This window comes from Myripristis murdjan, chromosome 16 (assembly GCF_902150065.1).
Source record: "Myripristis murdjan chromosome 16, fMyrMur1.1, whole genome shotgun sequence".
Lineage (NCBI taxonomy): Eukaryota > Metazoa > Chordata > Actinopteri > Holocentriformes > Holocentridae > Myripristis > Myripristis murdjan.
Genome location: NC_043995.1, coordinates 69,833 through 91,392, shown reverse-complemented (window position 1 = coordinate 91,392; position 21,560 = coordinate 69,833). Strand labels below are relative to the sequence as shown.

At 43.0% G+C, this 21,560-nt stretch overlaps 2 long non-coding RNA genes across 2 annotated transcripts; both read left to right on the top strand.

Moving 5' to 3' along the window:
- The first annotated feature begins 103 nt into the window (after nucleotides 1–103).
- On the top strand, nucleotides 104–12,487 carry LOC115374290 (uncharacterized). Its single transcript, XR_003929604.1, has 3 exons — nucleotides 104–115; nucleotides 3,454–3,457; nucleotides 12,419–12,487. It is a non-coding gene; the product is annotated as an uncharacterized LOC115374290 (long non-coding RNA).
- Nucleotides 12,488–13,889: 1,402 nt separating this feature from the next.
- LOC115373932 (uncharacterized) lies at nucleotides 13,890–15,296 on the top strand. The gene is made up of 2 exons (XR_003929573.1): nucleotides 13,890–14,616; nucleotides 14,726–15,296. It is a non-coding gene; the product is annotated as an uncharacterized LOC115373932 (long non-coding RNA).
- Nucleotides 15,297–21,560: the final 6,264 nt, after the last annotated feature.

Sequence of the window (21,560 nt, the reverse complement as noted above, 5' to 3'; positions counted from 1 at the left end):
AAATAACAAATAATTCAAACAACAAAAAAAACAAAAAAAGAAAAAGGAGGTCCCTTCAGGGCTGAGGCCCTACCAGTGTGGCTGACCAGGGAAGACCAGAAGGAAGCCCAGAAGAGTCACCCCACTCACACGTGCACAGCTCAGCAATAATGCACACACACAAGTAGACACTCAAACCGGGAGGTGACAGCACAGCAAACCAGGAGAGGGACACCACCACCACCGGACCACCCCATCCACCACTGTCGGCCCTCAGCTGCTGAAGGACAAGAGTCAAAATGAGGAGGGGATGCACACAAAGAAATCAATCTAAACTATGCCAATAAAACAAAACAAAAACTTAACACAATATATGTACACAAAGAAAGCAAATTGCAAATTAATTCAAATAATTTAAATCAATAAACAAAATCATCCGAAGGAAACAACTATACACAAAAGAAAATCAGAAAATCAATCCAAAAAAAACAGTCACATAAATTTACAAGGAAAACAACCATAAGAAAATAAATCCCTTAGCCACACAGTTAGTCCAGTTAAACCCAGTGCCTGTGGGAAGGAGCCACACAACAAGGCGACCCAGTGGTGGAGAATGACCGTAGTGCCGGAGCGAACCACAGCCGAGGGGAGCAGGCGGAGCGGACACAGTCACACACCGGCTCTAGTACGCACCCAAAGCACAGCCACGCGGTGCCCGATAGTAGCACTTGAGGTGGAGTAGTTGCAGAAAAGCCAACGACTTTTCCGTACGACAGGTCAGTAAAGCAAGGTTCAGTAAAGCAACTTCAGCGAAGCAAAGCAAAGCAGCTTCAGCACAGTAAAGGAAAGCTAAGCAAAGCAATGCAGCTGCAGCGAAGCAAAGCAACACAGCTGCAGCGAAGCAAAGCAGCAGCAATTCCGGCGGTCAAATAGCTGTTCAAAACAGCGGCACCTGTCCGTCATCCCAGGCGGCATAATAAAAATGGACATTAACACATGCTAAACATAATAAACTAACACTAACATGCTAACACGCACACACACACACACCAAACGCACGTGCTAAACATGATAAGCTAATGCTAACATGCTAGCACCTGCACACACCAACCAAACACACATGCTAAACATGATACGCTAACGCTAACACGCTAACACCTGCCCACCAAACCAAACGACCCACCAGAAAAGCAGTGTGTGCACACTCAAGCCAGATGAGCGAGGGGACCCAGCACGGACGGACCTAGAAGGCAAGAGTGTCTAATAAATAACAGCGACATAAAATACTGAGCAAACCACGACGAAATCGGCAGCTACAAACATACCTGAGCGAGAGCAGCACAGGTGCGACCCAGCAGCGAGGCAACCAGGAAGTGAGGCGCCGTGGGCGTCAAAGAGCAAATAGCGTCAAGATGGTAAGCCCCTCTCCTTTATACTAAATTGACACCCAGCGATTGGCCAATGAGCCAGGCAATCTGGACACCAACAAATTCCGCTGGCACAACACATACTGCCACACAAGAATATCTTAATTAGGCCCTCGCCCTCCATCGGAGAGAGGGCCTATTGTTTTTGTACTGTTTTTTGTTCTCCTTTTTATTATTAGGCCCTCGCCCTCCCTTAGGGAGAAGGGCCTATTGTTTTTTTATTACGTCTAAATAACCTGTAATTTGACCCCCTGAACATGCTCAAAAACTCACCAAATTTGGCACGCACCCCAGGTCTGGCGAAAAATTCGATAAAATGGCAACTCGGACCCCCAAAGTGCAAAAATGGGCTCGCTAGCGCCACCTAGGCACAAAAAGGCACACGAAGGCGGCCGCTGCGGCCCACAGGAACATGATAGAAAGACCAAACCAGCGCCGAAACGTAGGTCTCATCAAGGCCGAGATTTCACGCGCTCGCCCCCCCCGACCTAAAATCAACAGGAAGTCCGCAATTTGCCTTTCAAAGTAAAAGTCAGGCCCCGAAATTGCGCGTTGAAGAAAATTTATCTCCTCCGAGGTGGTAAATCATGGCGGCTTGAAACGCTAATACATGACAGAGGATACCGTGGTTAACAAAACTTCTGTAGGATTTCGTCATTCCGGCCTTAGTTTTGAAATGATAAGCGTCGTTTTTTCCATGGAGTTTGGCGTGAAGAGGTGCACACTTGCCGGTAATTAGGCCCCTGGCGTCTAAAGTAAACGTCGCACGGCTTCGAAAATTATGCCACACGAAAGAGGACGAAAATTCCTACAAAAATATGAAATTCATTTTTAAATTGGAACAAGTTTGTGGCCGCGGTCAAGACTTTTCGAACATTTTGGACCCTGGTGTCCTCTCCTCTGCACTCTGCCCGGTCATGTGACTCACTCTAGGTAACGGACAGTTCCGCAATACACACCCATTATAAACCGTCAGCGGGAGCAGAGAAAACAGTCAAACTTAAACTGCCGTAATTCAAAAATGGTACAAGATAGCAAAATAGTGTAAATACGAGATTTATAGAGCCGAGTCTTGTGCCTCGTTTAAACTTCGAATTACGTCTGTAACTGAAACGATGGCCGAGCGGCGTTACCTCAAACAGGTGTGGGTTTTTATCGATTTCTCCATTGGATTGAATGTGGATTACTCTGTCTGCCTGCATTTTGGGCTGATCATGACACAGCTGCCAGTACTCATGTATTAGCGCAGTACTCATGTCACTCACACACTAGGACATCCTGGGCCTTTCAAAATAAAAGCCCAAAACTCTTTCCAACTGAAAGCACCGAAAAATACCCTTACAAAAGGGAAAAATGGGTGAATTGTCTGCACTTCAGTGACATCGTGGCGGACCGGCACCGGTGCGAGGGCCGACCAACGCTGCTTGCAGCTTTAATTATGCAGTAACTGTCAAAAAATCTTAAGTATCTTACATATCCATGCCATCCTGCTTTTTTTGGTTTTGTCCTTTTGGCATCCGATGTTTTGGTTGACTAAAAATTTACCAATTAGTAGCTTAATTAAGTTTGTATTTGTTGACTGAAAGCTGCATCGTTGGTTGACTACTTAGGTAGTAGTTATGTTTGGATTAGCTCATATTATACGTAAATGGTTTATTTGTGATAAGGGTAGGCGTTATAAGCGCTGTTTCAGCTTACACCTTTTCGGTCAGTCCTTGTTTTGATTACTTGTGCATTGTTGCTGATATTTTCTTTTTTTTTCTGTTGCTTTAATTGACCAAAATAAATCAAATCAAATCAACACTACATCCTACCTACTGGCAGATAGCAACACGTAAAGACTGGAGGGGAAGGGGTGACTCCATAAGGCTGGATCAAGTCTGACAGTTCCTGAATCCCAGTACCGTCGGGTTCTGTCACTTGGTCTCATGGTTTCACGCTAACTCTGAACCTCCGTCAGAGCGTGTTGTTCTTCAGGGTTTCTTCTACTTATTTGTACTTATTGTATATTGTTGTATATTGTACATAGGTTGTAGATCGTATATAGGAATGTTATATATATTTTCTATTTTATCTTTATTTTATTTAATTTATTTATTTTTATTTTATTTTATTTTTTAACTATTTTATTCTATTTTTACTTGCACAGTGCCGGAGTTGTTGCAATTACATTTCACTGCTGCTGTACCCGTACATTCATGCATGTGACGAATAAATCTTGAACTTGAACTTGTGTGCGACAGTTACTTTTTTGCATTTTCTCCTTCATTAGTCCAACCAGGCCCGCTTTTCCTCCACACATTGCATCTTTCTTGAAACTGCCTTCTATCTGCATCAACTTTTCTCTTCCTGTGTCACGGGAGTGGGAAGATGGAGGACCCAAAAGCAGGAGCCACAGGCAAAAAAAAAATGCTCAATGAAAAACAAAATTTAATAAACTACAGGGAACACAAGAAACTCAGGCAAGAAGCAGAACGCAACAGAACACAATGAAGCACAGCACAACACAGTACAATGAACCGACAAGGAACAGAACTCAAAACAGGACTTAAATACACAAGAACGAATGATCAAACAAGACACACCTGGGGAAGGGGCTGGAGCACAAGACAGGAGAACACAGAGGATAGGCTGAGGGAAACACTGGGAGGGATCAGAACAATCAGGGATGATTAACAGAAACAGGACAGGTGTGGCACTGGAAGGAGCAAACAAGACACAGATGAAATCACTAAAAAGAACCATGCAAATGAAACACAGGAAACAGATACAAACAAAACCATGACAGAAACACATGAAACAGAACCAAACAAAACACAAGCAACACGAAACCATGACATCCTGGACATTTTGGGATCATTTGTATTTCTCAGTTCCACTTGTTGGGAAAATCGTATTGATTGACACACTCAGGCCGTGTCCGAAATCATTCCCTAATCACTATATAGTGCACTATATAGTGATTACGCCATTTTGTAGGGGTGTCCGAATGTTTAGTGATTATTAATTTCACTATATAGTCCACTGGATGTATCCCACAATCCACCGCAAAATGTAGTGAACATCCGATGGTCACTAACCAGGCAATATATCCCGTCATGCATTGCGGAACAGCGCCGAACAACGAGCGAAGTAGTGTCCGAAATGGTCCGCCATTGAGTTCACTGTATAGTCCACTACATTGAATTCCCTATATAGTGAGTAGGGAGTAGTGAGTGAGTGAGTGATTTCGGACACAGCCTCAGTCGCATTGACACACTGCAATCTAGTGGCGGGATGGCGGCGTCACTTCACGGGTAACATAATCGGCATGCATTGTGTGAAATGTAGTTTATGGTCAATGCACGCTTTGGACTTATTTATTTTAGGACAATCAGACCTTTTAAGCTCTCGCGGGCCACATAAAATGACATGGCGGGCCACATTTGGCCTGCGGGCCTTGAATTTGACACATGCCCTAGAACAAGGCCGACTGTCAGACTTCAAGGGAATGAGCCTGGACCAAATCCAAATCGATCCCAATGGTAACGGAGAGATATATGTGTGTAGATACATATATCTATATCTATCTATCTATATTTATAGATCTATATATCGATCTATCTCTATATCTGTCTATCTATACATAGATAGATATATGGATATAGAGATAGATCAATATATAGATATAGATATGTATAATTATTAAAGAGTAAATATATTTTTTTTCATGTCATATTTGATTTTGTTATCCCTGTTTTTCAGAGGAAGTGCCGGAAGTTATGGACAGTGATGGCTCAGAGGCAGAGAAAGACTCATCTTTCTGCTCTTCGTCATCAGGTGGGTTACATGTTTAACCGTTTTTAGCGTGGAGGCGAGCGTTGAGATCAACCATATGCCAGTTTATTTACTTTTCTGCATTTTTCTTGGTCAGAGGATCCTCAGGATCTAATAGAAGTCTGCCAACCACTGATGCAGGCATGCAAACTTGTCGCCTTTCGGCTACAATTCCCATTTTTTGGTCAATTGGGTCATTCATGTGAATCGGATAGAACCGGCACTGTCACTCTGAGGAGTTCGGTGATGGAATTGCACCCACAGGTATCCCACAGACTATCCAGACACTGCCCTTTCCATTCTTTCCTTGTTTTTTTATAACCACTGAGCAATTTAAAAGAAAACTGTTCAGTGTTCAGTCTGACAATGAAGACACTAAAACAGACCATTTTTAGATGCTAAATGCTGTGCTTGCTATTTGTTAGTCAGCTGTTGTAAAGGGTTAGTTCAGGTTTGTTGAAGTGGTGTTGTTTGAGGTGCTTACCCATAGTCAGTGTCTTACTTGCAGCTGGTCAGCGCGCCCCCAGTTTGTAGAAGCAGGCCTGGGCTCTATTTTCTTAGTGTTTGCATAAGCAAAATTCAGTTCTAAAACTATTTCACTATCACTATCAGAAAATATTGTTAAAATACAATGACTCAGCTGTGCACAAAGCTAATTCATAATGACAGCTGAATTAGTTCATATTAGAGATGGGCAGGAGTACTCGATTCCTCGATCAATTGCCGTTATGATGGAACACGATAAATAAATAAACCTACACAAGTTTTTTTTGTTGTTGTTGTTGCTTCAAGCTCCTCAATCATCTTATTCCTTCAGTTTTTTCAAAAACAATAAACTAAACCAAATATAGAATATATATTTATCATTTCACACAAAAAGGTCATGACAATAGATGACTGTTGACATACAAATAACACCATCTGTCAGTTATGCAACATAAGAGGATTAGATGACTTAGGCCAATTCACGAACATGCCATTGTGACATTTACGCAATTTAAAACCTGACTTAGGCATAATTTCACATGATTTTTTTCTGTATTTGCTTCTCCTGATATTCTGCAGTGGCAGCCTACATCTTTGTCATTTTATAATTTATTCAATCCAGCAGAGGACAGTGGACCTCTAATGAGCCTTGCAGTGTTGAACCTGCTACCACAGGTATTCCACAGACTGAGGCCACCCATACGCAAATCTGATATATGGCCATATATGAACATATATTTTAAATAATGGGACATATAAGTTCACATATTTGGACATATATTTCAGGATATGAGTGCAAATATGTGGCGTAAATATTTGGTCTCTGACATAAGGTAACATATATGTGCATATACTGAATTGGATTATTTATTTTCCACATACAGTACAGGCCAAAGGTTTGGACACACCTTCTCATTCAATGCGGTTTCTTTATTTTCATGACTATTTACATTGTTGATTCTCACTGAAGGAATCAAAACTATGAATGAACACGTGGAGTTATGTACTTAACAAAAAAAGGTGAAATAACTGAAAACATGTTTTATATTCTAGTTTCTTCAAAATAGCCACCCTTTGCTCTGATTACTGCTTTGCACACTCCATCAGCTAACTAAAGAAAAACGAGTGGCCATCATTACTTTAAGAAGTGAAGGTCAGTCAGTCCGGAAAATTGCAAAAACTTTAAATGTGTCCCCAAGTGGAGTCGCAAAAACCATCAAGCGCTACAACAAAACTGTCACACATGAGGACCGACCCAGGAAAGGAAGACCAAGAGTCACCTCTGCTTCTGAGGACAAGTTCATCCAAGTCACCAGCCTCAGAAATCGCAAGTTAACAGCAGCTCAGATCAGAGACCAGATAAATGCCACACAGAGTTCTAGCAGCAGACCCATCGCTAGAACAACTGTTAAGAGGAGACTGCGCGAATCAGGCCTGGTCAAATAGCTGCTAGGAAACCACTGCTAAGGAGAGGCAACAAGCAGAAGAGATTTGTTTGGGCCAAGAAACACAAGGAATGGACATTAGACCAGTGGAAATCTGTGCTTTGGTCTGATGAGTCCAAATTTGAGATCTTTGGTTCCAACCGCCGTGTCTTTGTGAGACGCAGAAAAGGTGAACGGATGGATTCCACATGCCTGGTTCCCACTGTGAAGCATGGAGGAGGAGGTGTGATGGTGTGGGGGTGTTTTGCTGGTGACACTGTTGGAGATTTATTCAAAATTGAAGGCACACTGAACCAGCATGGCTACCACAGCATCCTGCAGCGACATGCCATCCCATCCGGTTTGCGTTTAGTTGGACCATCATTTATTTTTCAACAGGACAATGACCCCAAACACACCTACAGGCTGTGTAAGGGCTATTTGACCAAGAAGGAGAGTGATGGAGTGCTGCGGCAGATGACCTGGCCTCCACAGTCACCTGACCTAAACCCAATCCAGATGGTTTGGGGTGAGCTGGACCGCAGAGTGAAGGCAAAGGGGCCAACAAGTGCTAAACACCTCTGGGAACTCCTTCAAGACTGTTTCACTTGTAATATCAATATAGATATCTTTCAATATCTAGAATTTACACATTTTTATTTTTGTTTTGTTTGTTTGTTTGTTTTTTGGGGGTTTTTTTGGGTTTTTTTTTTTTGCAATTTTAAGAAAACTTCAGAAATTTGAAGATTAATGGTCTACAGTGCTTTCTTTCTCAGTGACAACAACAACCTGAGTCTGACAGTGGAGACCCTAAAACAGGTATTTCACATTCACATTTCGGTTGGTTATGGTGAGGATTACACATACATGGTGACGATCCTGAAGATAAATGGATCATACCTATGTACTGGAGCAGGAGGAAGTTATGATTATGATTAATTGTGCAGCCCTAGTTACCATGTTGTTGTTGTTGTTTTTTTTTAAAAAAAAAAAAAAAAAAAAGCTTTGGTTTGTTATTATGATTATGAATATGAATATTAGTTTTCAGGGCATTGCTTGATGAAATTACACATTTGATCAAATTAACAAGGCTGATTGGTCACTGAATAATCTTTTACATCGCTAATCCACACTCCTGATTGTCTATTTTATTCTGTATTTCTTAGAAACCTCAAAGAGGAGGCGTTGGTCACTGTGTTAAAGCTTCACGGGAAGCACTTAAAAAAAGAATCTGGACGGCGGTAAAGTTCTATGTTAAAAATCGTTTCGCTGCTGAAAGTACAAGAAGAATATACTGAAAAAGACTTCACACTTGTTATTGTTTTGATGTTTTGATACATGTGATACTCCATGCTCCTTGAGTTGAACATGTGATGCTCTTTGCACTTTGTTATGAAATGTGTTGAGCATGTGATGCTCTTTGCACTTTTTGGAACTCATAATGTTTTGTTGAAACATGCTGCTCTTTGGCACCCAGTGTACTCTGAGATGTAGAAAACAAGAATAGGATGTGATGCTGTTCTGTCAGTTCCATCAGTGGTTTTATTCAGGCCCCTGAGGAGAACTTTTCTCCTGCTTCTATGAGTTCCGAGACCGTTTTAAATAAAGGTTTCATGAAACATGAGCTCAATTAGTCTCTACCTTTTGTACCATAGGTCTAGATTTTTTCTCACCAGATGTGTCATATGTGTTGGAGATCAATTGACAAACCAGTGTTCAATTTTAAAATGATTTATTTGCCATGTGTTCAATCAAGTAAAGTAGCAATAAACAAAATATAAAAGTGAAATCATCTTGCTCAACTGTTGGCTGTTGAAAGAATTTTAAACGTGGACGGTAGTGTGTTATGTAGATGGACTGTATGATGTTAAGGATAACAGTGTGCTAGGGTGCAGATAACATAGCTCCTGTTCCTGTTTTTTAGCACTAGTTATATAGACCATATCATACCAGTTATATAGACTATATTTATGTATAATATTTATATTTATATATACCTAAACGGTCCCACAATTCCATCTCTGCTGTAATCCGGAAGCCAAGCAACGACATTTCGTTGCCAAAATCTCACTGCTGTGTTTTTTTGTGCAATGACAATAAAAGAAGTCTAAGTCTAAGTCTAAGTCTAAGTCTAACATCTTTCATGATGAACCGGTATGACTGCTCAGGGAGGGCAGCAAGCCTGATTTCTTAAAGCGGCCGGAGGGCTGTACTACGAAGGATACCCAGGCTTTGTGTTCACTATCAGGTTCAACAAAACCTAAAGCTCCAATCAAAGTTAAGTGGTATCACAACGGTGGTTATCATCAAGGTTTGTTAAGTCCGGCTGTCAGCTTTGTGCTCTGTGCGCGTTCACATAAAAGGGGTCGTTTTGGCGTCATATGATTCTACTTCCGTGAACAATGGACCGTTCACGAGCTGCATATTTCACGCAAGAGGAGCAGCTTGTCCTCATGGAAAGCTATGAAAATTTTAAAATAAAATTACCGCTAAGAGCAATAAGGCGAGAGAGGAGTGCTGGCAGAAAATTGCTGACCGAGTGAATGCATAAGTCAACACTGACTCTCATTATATTCTATGAATCCTATTCTCTTATTCTTGGTATCTTTTCATTTCTGACAGCTGAACATTGCGCAACTTGTGAAGATCAACCTCTGTCAGTTTAAACTAAATAAACTAGAGCAACAACTGTATTTTTGGATGATGTTTTATAGCTATTGTTTTCATATATTTTACTCAGGCCTATCTCAATTATAGAATGTGAGTGTGTGTTCTATAGAGAGTGAGACTGGATGTGTGTCGTGAATATACAGTGTTTGTTTAAGTTGTTGTACGGCAAAATCTCGTACTGTCTCTGTACAATGACAATATGACAATGCCTTTTTTAAACTGTGAAAATAGCTTAGACCTTCTCAGGATTTGCGTTTGGACTAACACTGCCCTATAATAGGCCAAACATTTAAATCAATTCATTCATGGCCACATCATAGTGAAATAATACATTTCACTGATTATCTGAGATAAATAAGTAGACTTGGCCAATTTTATATTTCTATATCTATATATCTATAGATATAGATATAGATATATATGTATATATAGATATAGATATGTGTGTGTGTGTGTGTGTGTGTGTGTGTATATACACATATATATATATATATATATATATATGTGTGTGTGTGTATGTGTGTGTGTATACACATATATACATATATGTGTGTGTGTGTGTGTGTGTGTGTGTGTGTGTGTGTGTGTGTATATATATATATATACACTACTCACAAAAAGTTAGGGATATTTGGCTTTCGGGTGAAATTTACGGAAAATGTTAAAAGTTCACACTACAGTGATATTATATCATGAAAGTAGGGCATTTAAGTAGAGGCATGCACTGGTGATTTCCTCATCTCAAACAATTTATTGAAACAAAAGCCAACAACAGTGGTGGGTATACCACAACAAAAAATGTCAATGTCTCAATAACTTGTCATGTGCCCTTGAGCATCAATTACAGCTTGACAACGACGTCTCATGCTGTTCACAAGTCGACTTATTGTCTGATGAGGCATGGCATCCCACTCTTCTTGAAGGGCGGCCCTCTGGACATTGAGGTTCTGGGGTACAGAGCTCCATCCTCTACACGGCGACTCAGCTGATCCCATAGGTTTTCTATGGGATTCAGGTCTGGAGAAAGTGCAGGCCACTCCATCTGAGGTAACCCAGTCTCCAGCAACCGTTCCCTAATGATACGACCTCGATGAGCTGGAGCATTGTCGTCCATGAAGATGAAATTAGGCCTGTGTTGTTCATGCAGGGGCACAATGACTGGATTAATGATGTCATTCAGGTAGTATGGGCTTGTCACTGTACCATTCACAAAGTGTAGGGCAGTTCTGTACTGACTAGACACACCTGCCCACACAGTAACACCACCACCACCAAAGGCTCATCTGGTGACAACAGTGGCTGATGCATAGGGCTCTCCTTGACGTCTCCAACATCGTTGGTGGCCATCATTTCTGCTCAACTTGAATTGGAGAAACAGCACTGAGGCCCACTGGTCCCTCGTCCAGCGTAAATGCTCCCTGGCCCATGCAAGACGATGACACCTGTGCCTGGTGGTGTGGTCAGGTACCCTTGCAGGTCGTCTAGCACGCAGACCATGCTGATGTAAATGGTTTTGAATGGTCTGACGTGACACTTGGGTGCCTCTCACCTCCCTTAAACGTGCCTGGAGTTGAGTGGCATTCATCATCCGGTTCCGCAGGGCACTGTTCACAATGAAGCGGTCATCAGTGTGGGATGTGACCAAAGGTCGTCCACTTCTATGCCTTTCTGTGACTCTTCCAGTCTCTCTGTATCTCTGTTGCAACCTGCTGATGACACTCTGTGACACTCTAAGCTCAGTGGCCACTTCCGTCTGAGAACATCCTGTTTGAAGCCTCGCAATGGCGAGGTGCTGCTGATCAATTGTTAGGTGTCGTCTTGGTCTCATGATGTCAAAATGTGAACAGCATGATGAGGAGGACTGTTTAAATACTAATTCTAATTGAACCAGGAAATTTATTGGTCGATTCATGGATCAAACACCTGATGTGAATTTTGCCGTTAAACTCCTTGTTAGAGAACAGCAACTTGTGCAAAAAGTACTGAAACATTGAACAGTCGGACATGTGCATTCAAAAGTTTACAGAAGGTCACATTTAGTTCACCTGTAAAGGTTATAATGCATTTTAGGTTCATCCTGAAATTTCACCCGAAAGCCGAATATCCCTAACTTTTTGTGAGTAGTGTATATATATGTATGTATGTATATGTGTGTGTGTGTGTGTGTGTGTGTGTGTATATATATATATATGTGTGTGTATATATATATATATATATATATATATATATGTGTGTGTGTATATATATATATATATATATATATATATATGTGTGTGTGTGTGTGTGTCTACAATAGCTGGCTAATTGTCTGTTCAACTGAAAATTAAGTCATCAATAGGCCACATCTCCCCCCAGCCTCACCTGTGCAGTTTGATTTGTTCGTGACAAGCTTGTGTTAGTGACATTGACCTCAGCAGGAAAATACAAGCACATTTTCTTTATTCACTTGGATTGTTTTATTTTAGTAAATTATGTAGACTTTGTGATAGATAGCTGAGGATTCAAACACCAGCTGATTCCAGCCTCACTTCTCATCTCTCTCCTGTTTCCATCATTGGTGTGTTAGCTGCCAGTTTCCATGATTAAAGAGCTTGTGTTCAAATTTGGAGCAATGAGACAAAGGGCCCTATCTTACGCCAGACTCCCTAAACCCGTTATTTGCGGATTTAGGATTTAGGAAGAGGCGTTCCCCCGTAAAAGTTGCTATCTTGTGCACCTCCCGCTATCCGCAAAACACTTGCGCTACCCGCTGTATTATGCATAGGCGTGTTTTGGGCGTTACGCCAGTTAAACCAATCAGTGTGCCAGGTGCTATTGCCTTTAAGGGCAGGCTGCGCTATCCTAAATCCTAAATCCTAAACCCGCGATGGAGAGAGGGAGGTAGATTTTCTCAGGGGTCCTACTGAAGCTAAAGCAAGTTGGCTTTATATATATACATATTATATATTATATTATAGGCGAGTTAATTCGGGACGTGGAGCCACATGTGTCCAAGTTGACGTGTCACAAGGTTGTACTGATTGAGTAAAATCCCCAGGTCACACCACACACACACAAGAGGCAGAGGTGGAACTATGTGTAAACTAATTTATTGACAAGGTAGATTGGGCAAATAAAATATTAAAAATAAAAATATATCACAGCTGCTGGCTTATGATAAAACAAAACGTGCTGGCGTAAGTGTCCAATTAAAACAGTATTTCCTCTAAACAGTCTATATGAGTAATACACTCAGTCCATTCCGGCGGCGTCCCGGTATCAGTCCGACCGTGTGCGTGGCGAGGCTCCGTCGGGGCGCGCATTGAAGCCGCCTGGGCGCGCTCTCCTAACAGCCCAAACTTTAGGGAAACCGGATAGCGGGTGGTCCTAACCACCCGCTATCCGGTTTCCCTAAAGTGTGTGTGCAAGATAGCAATTTTAGGGATAGCGCATGAAACACGCCCACTGACACACCTCCAGGCCCAAATGACAGAGTCGGCATAAGGGATAGCGGGTAGTGTGGGCGCAAGATACCATTTAGGAAGTGGAAGTTCCTAAATCCGCAATTTGCGGGTAGCGGGTAGTGGCAGCGGGTAGCGGGTAGCACAAGATAGGGCCCAAAGGTTTTAGGTAAGCTTTCTTATTTTCAGTCAGGTAGCAGACAGTAAGAGTGAGGATGATTTAAAAAAGGAAAGTCTTTTTGCATTCACTTTTCTGTAGATTTTCAGTTTTGAGTCCAATTAATAAAGATATCAGCGTGCATGCTATTCTTGGCGTTACCATCGAAGAGTGTGGTGCAATATCAAACTTCACTCACTTTAACTCAAAGAACAGAAAAAACTAAACTTTGTCCCACTCAGCCTGCGCTCCACTATTCATTTCTGTTTTGTAGTCAGCCTCTGTTTTATGGTAGGGGCTATTCCCAATTGAATGTTTTATTCACTGTTAGCACTGTATTGTATGTGATGGCTGTTTATGTAGGCAGCCTGGCCCCACAAGCCGCCGCTGCCCATGTGTCTGTTGGCAGACCGGGAGGAAAGAGTCGAGTAGGACGGACCTCCCCATCGCATTTAAACAGCCTCTGCATGTCGATGCAGATCGGGCAGCATCCAGAACTAAAGCACTGGGGGTTTACTATGAAATATGTGGCAGGTGCAGGCACATTGCTATTTAAATGGTCCTTGAGCTGAACAATACATACATGCTCCAAACTGTGACTAGCGGTTTAGATTTTTTACTTGAACTGTTCCAAAATGTCAGCTGATCCATAGTTAAAAACTCCAAACATAGGGAATAATATTTAACATACCTTTAAACATTCCTGTAAACATTCAAAGACTATTCAGCACTAGAGATGGGCCATACGCTCTGAGGGGAACACTGATTTTAAAGCAACCTAGAGTTCGCACCACTCTGAAAACCCTGTGCATATCAGTTTGTGGAGTGAAACAGTGGAATGGTCTTCCTGATAATGTTAAACTAAGCAGAAATGTCTTACTTTTTAAAAAACGGTTCAAATTCATGATATTAGAAAAATACAGATTAGAAGGATAGTTGATTACTGCTGTTAGATCCAGTCGGGTACCAAGCATGACGATGTTATTTGTGACAGGGAATAGGGCCCTTCCTATGTTCCCCAAAATCCCACTCCTCACCTGACTCTGAAGGCAACCTTGGTAGGTGGGTGTGGAGAGGTAGCAGCTCCACCCACAGACCAATCTCCCAATTTGCGGCTCACGGCAGGTGTATATAAAGGGGTTAGCTCATCAGCCAGTATGCAATGCTGGTTGATGGGCTGCCCTGGTGATTTCTCCTGCTGTGAGCTGCCAATTGAGGTAGGATGTTGTGACTGTCTGGCTTTAGAGTTCCAGTATTTACTAATCAGACACTACTGTTTCTATGGGCAGCTTTCCCTCCACTGTATCTTGTTTTTATGTTTTATAGCTGTGTGGCCCCAGTTGGGAACAAGACATGAGTTCTCCCTCCAGCAGAGGTTTGAGTCTGTTCTAGGACTGGTAAGTAGGGTGCTTGGTGGCACCTGAGGTAAATTTATTAGATATATATACTGTAGCACTGTAGGATAACCATTGTGTTTTCTCATAGGTTCCTGCAGTTGCTGTTTTCTGCCTCCCAGTTTTTGATATGTTGTCTCTGGTATACCTGCTGTCGTTCTTAAGATAATTCTTGTACTTTTATTGGAGTGTTGTGTTTTTCACAGGTTGTGAGTGCCGCCAGGTGGGGTCAGCCACCCGGGTGAGGTCCCCTTCACTGTGTTGCTGTGGCTTGGAGCACTGGGCACCTTTTTTTCTCTTTTGTTTTAGTTTGCTGTGTGTGTGTGTGTGTGTGTGAGTGTATGCACCCCCGGACACTCTTCCCCTTTAAAACCTGCCCCCATCTTTTCGGCGGCCTCAGCCATAACCTTGTTCCAGTGTGTTTTAGTGGCACATGATATTTTTAGCTTGTGGATCTGTTTAAAATAATTGCTCATTGTAATAAAATATATCTTTATACGTACCCCTTTTTTTATCAGGCAGTGATTTATTTATTTTCCTTTTGAAGCTGTTTTTTTTTTTTTTAAGGGATCTTCACCCCCTCCCTCCACTTACACACTAAACAAATCAATAAACACTTTGACTTTTGAATCGCCATCTCCTTTGCCTCTTTGTTTCTGTTGGTGAACGAACTTGTGAATGTCCAGGCTGGTAATCACATCTTGGCCTCCTAACTTTGAAGTTCAGGCACATTTAAATGTAGTGCCTTAGGTTTGGTTCTTACCACTCTGTCACATTCTGTCCTAGTTTTCCAGGCCTTGAGGTTTTTGTTGTTGTTTTTGGGACGGGTATTACTTCCCTTGGTAAGGGGTAAAAGGGTGCATTTGTAATTGGGTATTTTTCCCTTGGTGTTATCAGTATTTGCTACATTTTTGGCTTGTTATGTTTTATACTTCATGGAATGAGGTAAATAATTTTCTTCTAAAAGAAGCATACAAAAGTCAAGACAAATAGGATGTAAATTATATTATGGATACAATGATATTGCAACAAAGGTTGCTGTTGGTTTTTTGTTTCGTTTTGTTTTTTACTAGAGATTGTTATTGTGAAGGTTATGCTGAGATAAACATTAACTTCATGGAGTTCCGGGAGGCTTTAAATAAGCTATAGCTTCAGCCTTACCCTTTTGGCAGACTCATTTTGTCTTTTTTTCCCACAGCTCAGCTGTGTCTTTGACACCCAGGTTAAAATAAACAACAGACAAAATAAACAACAGACTTGACTGGAAATCCAACACCGATGCTGTCTAAAAGAAGGGGATGAGCAGACTACTTCCTGAGGAAGCTGAGATCCTTCAACGTGTGCAGCAAGATGTTGGAGATCTTCTATCAGTCTGTTGTGGCCAGCGTACTCTTTTTCACCGTGGTTTGTTGGGGGAGCAGCATCGGAGCCAGTGACGCCAACAGACTCAACAAACTGATCAGGAGGGCTGGCTCCGTGATTGGCTGCAAACTGGACACTGTGGTGGAGAGGAGGACACTGAACAAACTGTTATCCATCATGGATAACCCTGATCACCCTCTCCACCACACACTGGACAGACAGCAGAGCTCCTTCTCCAACAGACTGTTACAGCTTCGCTGTCGAAGGGACAGATACAGGAAATCATTCCTTCCACAAGCCATCACACTATACAACAAATTACATCTGTCAGACAGAGACTCACAACTGTCTGCTGTATAGTTCTGTTTTTAGCACTCCATTACCCAGCACCTTAACTGTTTATTTATTATACATCACTCAGCACCTTAACTGTTTGTTTATTTATTATCCACTACCCAGCACCTTAACTGTTTATTTATTATTTATTATCTATATATTACATCCTAAGTTAATATACAGTACAGGCCAAAAGTTTGGACACACCTTCTCATTCAATGCGTTTTCTTTATTTTCATGACTATTTACATTGTAGATTCTAACTGAAGGAATCAAAACTATGAATGAACACATGTGGAGTTATGTACTTAACAAAAAAAGGTGAAATAACTGAAAACATGTTTTATATTCTAGTTTCTTCAAAATAGCCACCCTTTGCTCTGATTACTGCTTTGCACCCTCTTGGCATTCTCTCGATGAGCTTCATGAGGTAGTCACCTGAAATGGTTTTCCAACAGTCTTGAAGGAGTTCCCAGAGGTGTTTAGCACTTGTTGGCCCCTTTGCCTTCACTCTGCGGTCCAGCTCACCCCAAACCATCTCGATTGGGTTCAGGTCCGGTGACTGTGGAAGCCAGGTCATCTGCCGCAGCACTCCATCACTCTCCTTCTTGGTCAAATAGCCCTTACACAGCCTGGAGGTGTGTTTGGGGTCATTGTCCTGTTGAAAAATAAATGATGGTCCAACTAAACGCAAACCGGATGGGATGGCATGTCGCTGCAGGATGCTGTGGTAGCCATGCTGATTCAGTGTGCCTTCACTTTTGAATAAATCCCTAACAGTGTCACCAGCAAAACACCCCCACACCATCACACCTCCTCCTCCATGCTTCACAGTGGGAACCAGGCATGTGGAATCCATCCGTTCACCTTTTCTGCGTCTCACAAAGACACGGCGGTTGGAACCAAAGATCTCAAATTTGGACTCATCAGACCAAAGCACAGATTTCCACTGGTCTAATGTCCATTCCTTGTGTTTCTTGGCCCAAACAAATCTCTTCTGCTTGTTGCCTCTCCTTAGCAGTGGTTTCCTAGCAGCTATTTGACCATGAAGGCCTGATTCGCACAGTCTCCTCTTAACAGTTGTTCTAGAGATGGGTCTGCTGCTAGAACTCTGTGTGGCATTTTTCTGCTCTCTGATCTGAGCTGCTGTTAACTTGCCATTTCTGAGGCTGGTGACTCGGATGAACTTGTCCTCAGAAGCAGAGGTGACTCTTGGTCTTCCTTTCCTGGGTCGGTCCTCATGTGTGCCAGTTTCGTTGTAGCGCTTGATGGTTTTTGCGACTCCACTTGGGGATACATTTAAAGTTTTTGCAATTTTCCGGACTGACTGACCTTCATTTCTTAAAGTAATGATGGCCACTCGTTTTTCCTTAGTTAGCTGATTGGTTCTTGCCATAATATGAATTTTAACAGTTGTCCAATAGAGCTGTCGGCTGTGTAGTAACCTGACTTCTGCACAACACAACTGATGGTCCCAACCCCATTGATAAAGCAAGAAATTCCACTAATTAACCCCGATAAGGCACACCTGTGAAGTGAAAACCATTTCAGGTGACTACCTCTTGAAGCTCATCGAGAGAATGCCAAGAGGGTGCAAAGCAGTAATCAGAGCAAAGGGTGGCTATTTTGAAGAAACTAGAATATAAAACATGTTTTCAGTTATTTCACCTTTTTTTGCTAAGTACCTCCACATGTGTTCATTCATAGTTTTGATTCCTTCAGTTAAAATCTACAATGTAAATAGTCATGAAAATAAAGAAAACTCATTGAATGAGAAAGTGTGTCCAAACTTTTGGCCTGTACTGTACATTCACACTGTTTTTCATACTGGAGGGGAAGTGGTGATTCCTTAAGAGGCCAAATCAAGTCGGTTAGTTCCTGAATCCCAGTACCGGGCGTCAGGTTCTGCCACTTGGTTCAGGTTCTGCCACTTGGTTCTTGGTTAGGCCGTTATTGCAAATAAGAGTCTGCTCTTAATTAACCTGCCTAGTTAAATAAAGGTTGTAAGTTCGTGGTTTCATGCTAACTGTCCTTATCTATACAATCATGTATATACTTCAGTTCCATCTATATATTGTCATATTCATTACCATCTGTATATTTCACATTTCACATCTCACATCTCTTTTCCTTAGGTTAGCCCTTATTGTATATTTTACGTTTTAGCCTTTATAGTTTTTATTGTATATATTTAGCCTTTATTCTTTTTTATTTAACTTTATTGTATGTTTCTACTGTTGCTGCTGGAACACCAGAATTTCCCTGGTTGGGATCAATAAAGTCTATCTGTCTATCTATCTATCTATCTATCTATCTATCTATCTATCTGTCTGTCTGTCTGTCTGTCTGTCTATCTATCTATCTATCTCTATCTTTGTTGTATTTTTGACATGATGGAATTATGAATTTGACCAAATAAATTCATTTAATTTCATTTCTTTATAGTTATTAATCCATTCAGGAGTGAGTCTTGCTCTCCTTTTAGACCTCAAGTAAGATGGCGGCGCCCTGTCCGGCTGTGGCTGCTTCGGCTCCCGGTAACATAGCCACTTTATCGGTAATTTCGCCATCTAGTTCAGTGTTTTTAGCATCACAAATTCAGCGAAACAGTGCTAGAATAGTATATGACCGGCAGTTTATCATTAGTCTTAGAAAATTTAGCAACGTAGACCCCGTAAACCCTGTAAGCCCAGAGACGCGGACCGTTCTACACAACCTCTGTCTGCTATACCGGTCAGATCCAGCAGATCACAGAACAGCGGAGTCTCCCCCCAGCGCAGGCCGCCCGCGGAGACATCGGAGGCGGTGCGAGAGGAAGCAGAAGCGCGGTTGTCGCGGTGGACTTACAGCTAAGCTAAAAGCTAACCCGCTCCGACCGCCGCTTCCATCAGTCCTGCTCGCCAACGTACGCTCCCTGGAAAACAAACTGGACTACCTGAAGCTGGACTTAATCACGAAACGGGAGACAAGAAACTGCTGCATTATCATTCTCACCGAGACGTGGCTCAACTCTTCTGTCCCGGACACCGCCATCAGCCTGGACGGGCTAACAACATTCAGGTCCGACAGGAGCCATGCTCTCACAGGTAAAACACGGGGAGGTGGTGTTTGCATTTACACTAACAACAGCTGGTGTAACAACGCTTCTCTGGTCTCCAGTCATTGCTGTGTGGACATAGAGTTTACGATTGTGAGATGCAGACCCTTCTACCTGCCCCGGGAATTCACCAGCGTCACCATTGTTGCTGTTTACATTCCGCCCAGCGCTAACTGTAAACAAGCCCTGAGTGTTCTTTACCGTGCCATCAGCGACATGCAATCCACACACCCGGAGGGAGTTTTTATTGTTGCTGGGGACTTTAACCAGGCCAACATGAAGACTGTGCTTCCGAATTTTTACCAGCATGTGGATTTTGCTACTAGAGGGGAGAATACACTGGACTTGGTTTACACAAACATCAAGAAGGCATTCAGAGCAGCCCCCCGCCCCCACCTGGGCTCCTCAGACCACCTCTCTGTTATGCTAATTCCTGCATACCAGCCTTTGCTCACCAGGGAAAAGCCGGCTGAGAAGAAGGTGAGAGTGTGGCCTGAGGGAGCCATGTCTGCACTGCAGGACTGTTTTGAATGCACCGAATGGAGCATGTTCAGAGAGGCTGCAACAGACAATCAACACACCAATGTGGGGGAGTATGCTGCATCTGTGTCAGGCTACATACAGTGGTGCATGGAGGAGGTTACAGTCACCAAGACTATCATCACACGGGCCAACCAGAAACCTTGGATGACTAAGGAGGTGCGCGAAAGACTGAGGGAGCGCAATGCTGCATTCAAATCTGGTGATGCGACGGCACTCAAATCAGCGAGGGCAAATCTGAACCGTGCCATCAGAGTAGCAAAGCGCGCCCACAGTCAGAAGATCCAGGGCTTCTTCCAGGACCCCAACAACACCAGACAACTGTGGCAGGGCATCCAGACTGTCACTGACTACAAAGCCACACCCACACCCTGCCAGGATGACATCAGCTTCCTCAATGAGCTCAACAACTTCTTCGGAAGGTTTGAAGCTCTAAATAAAAATCCTCCGAGGAAAGCTACCCCCCACCCCGATGAACAGCCACTCAGGCTTGAAATCACTGCAGTGCGGAGAGCCCTGAGGAAGGTCAACGCACGGAAAGCTGCAGGCCCTGACAACATTCCAGGACGGCTGATCAAGGAATGTGCAGACCAGCTGGCCCATGTGCTCACAGACATTTTCAACATGTCACTGAACCAGGCTGTTGTCCCCCCATGTTTCAAGTCGGCCACAATAATTCCAGTGCCCAAGAAACCAGCCATCACATGCCTTAACGACTTTCGCCCCGTTGCACTTACATCCACCATCATGAAGTGCTTCGAGAGGGTGGTTAAGGACAACATCATCTCCATACTCCCCCCATCATTCGACCCGTTCCAGTTTGCATATCAGCCAAACCGCTCCACGTAGGATGCCATCTCCACTGCTCTCCACCTGAGCCTGGAGCACCTGGAAGGAAAGAACACCCACGTACGGATGCTGTTCCTGGACTTCAGCTCAGCATTCAATACGATCATCCCCCAGGACCTGATATGCAAATTGGAGCCCCTGGGCCTCAAAACCTCCCTGTGTAACTGGCTGCTGGACTTCCTCACCGACAGTCTGTCCGTGTGGGGAACAACACCTCCAGTGTCATCTCCCTGAACACCGGCTCCCCCCAGGGATGTGTTCTGAGCCCCCTGTTGTTCACCCTGATGACCCACGACTGTCACCCCAGGTACAGCAGCAACCACATCCTGAAGTACGCGGACGACACAACAGTTGTGGGCCTCATTCAGGACGACAACGAACCGGCTTACAGGGAGGAAGTGCAACACCTTGTGGACTGGTGTAAGGTGAACAACCTGGTCCTGAATGTCGATAAAACTAAGGAGATCATCGTGGACTTCAGGAGATCCAGACCCAGCCACACACCCCTCCTCATCAACGACACAGCCGTGGAAGTCGTGAGCACTACCAAGTACCTGGGGGTGCACATCACCGACAACCTCGG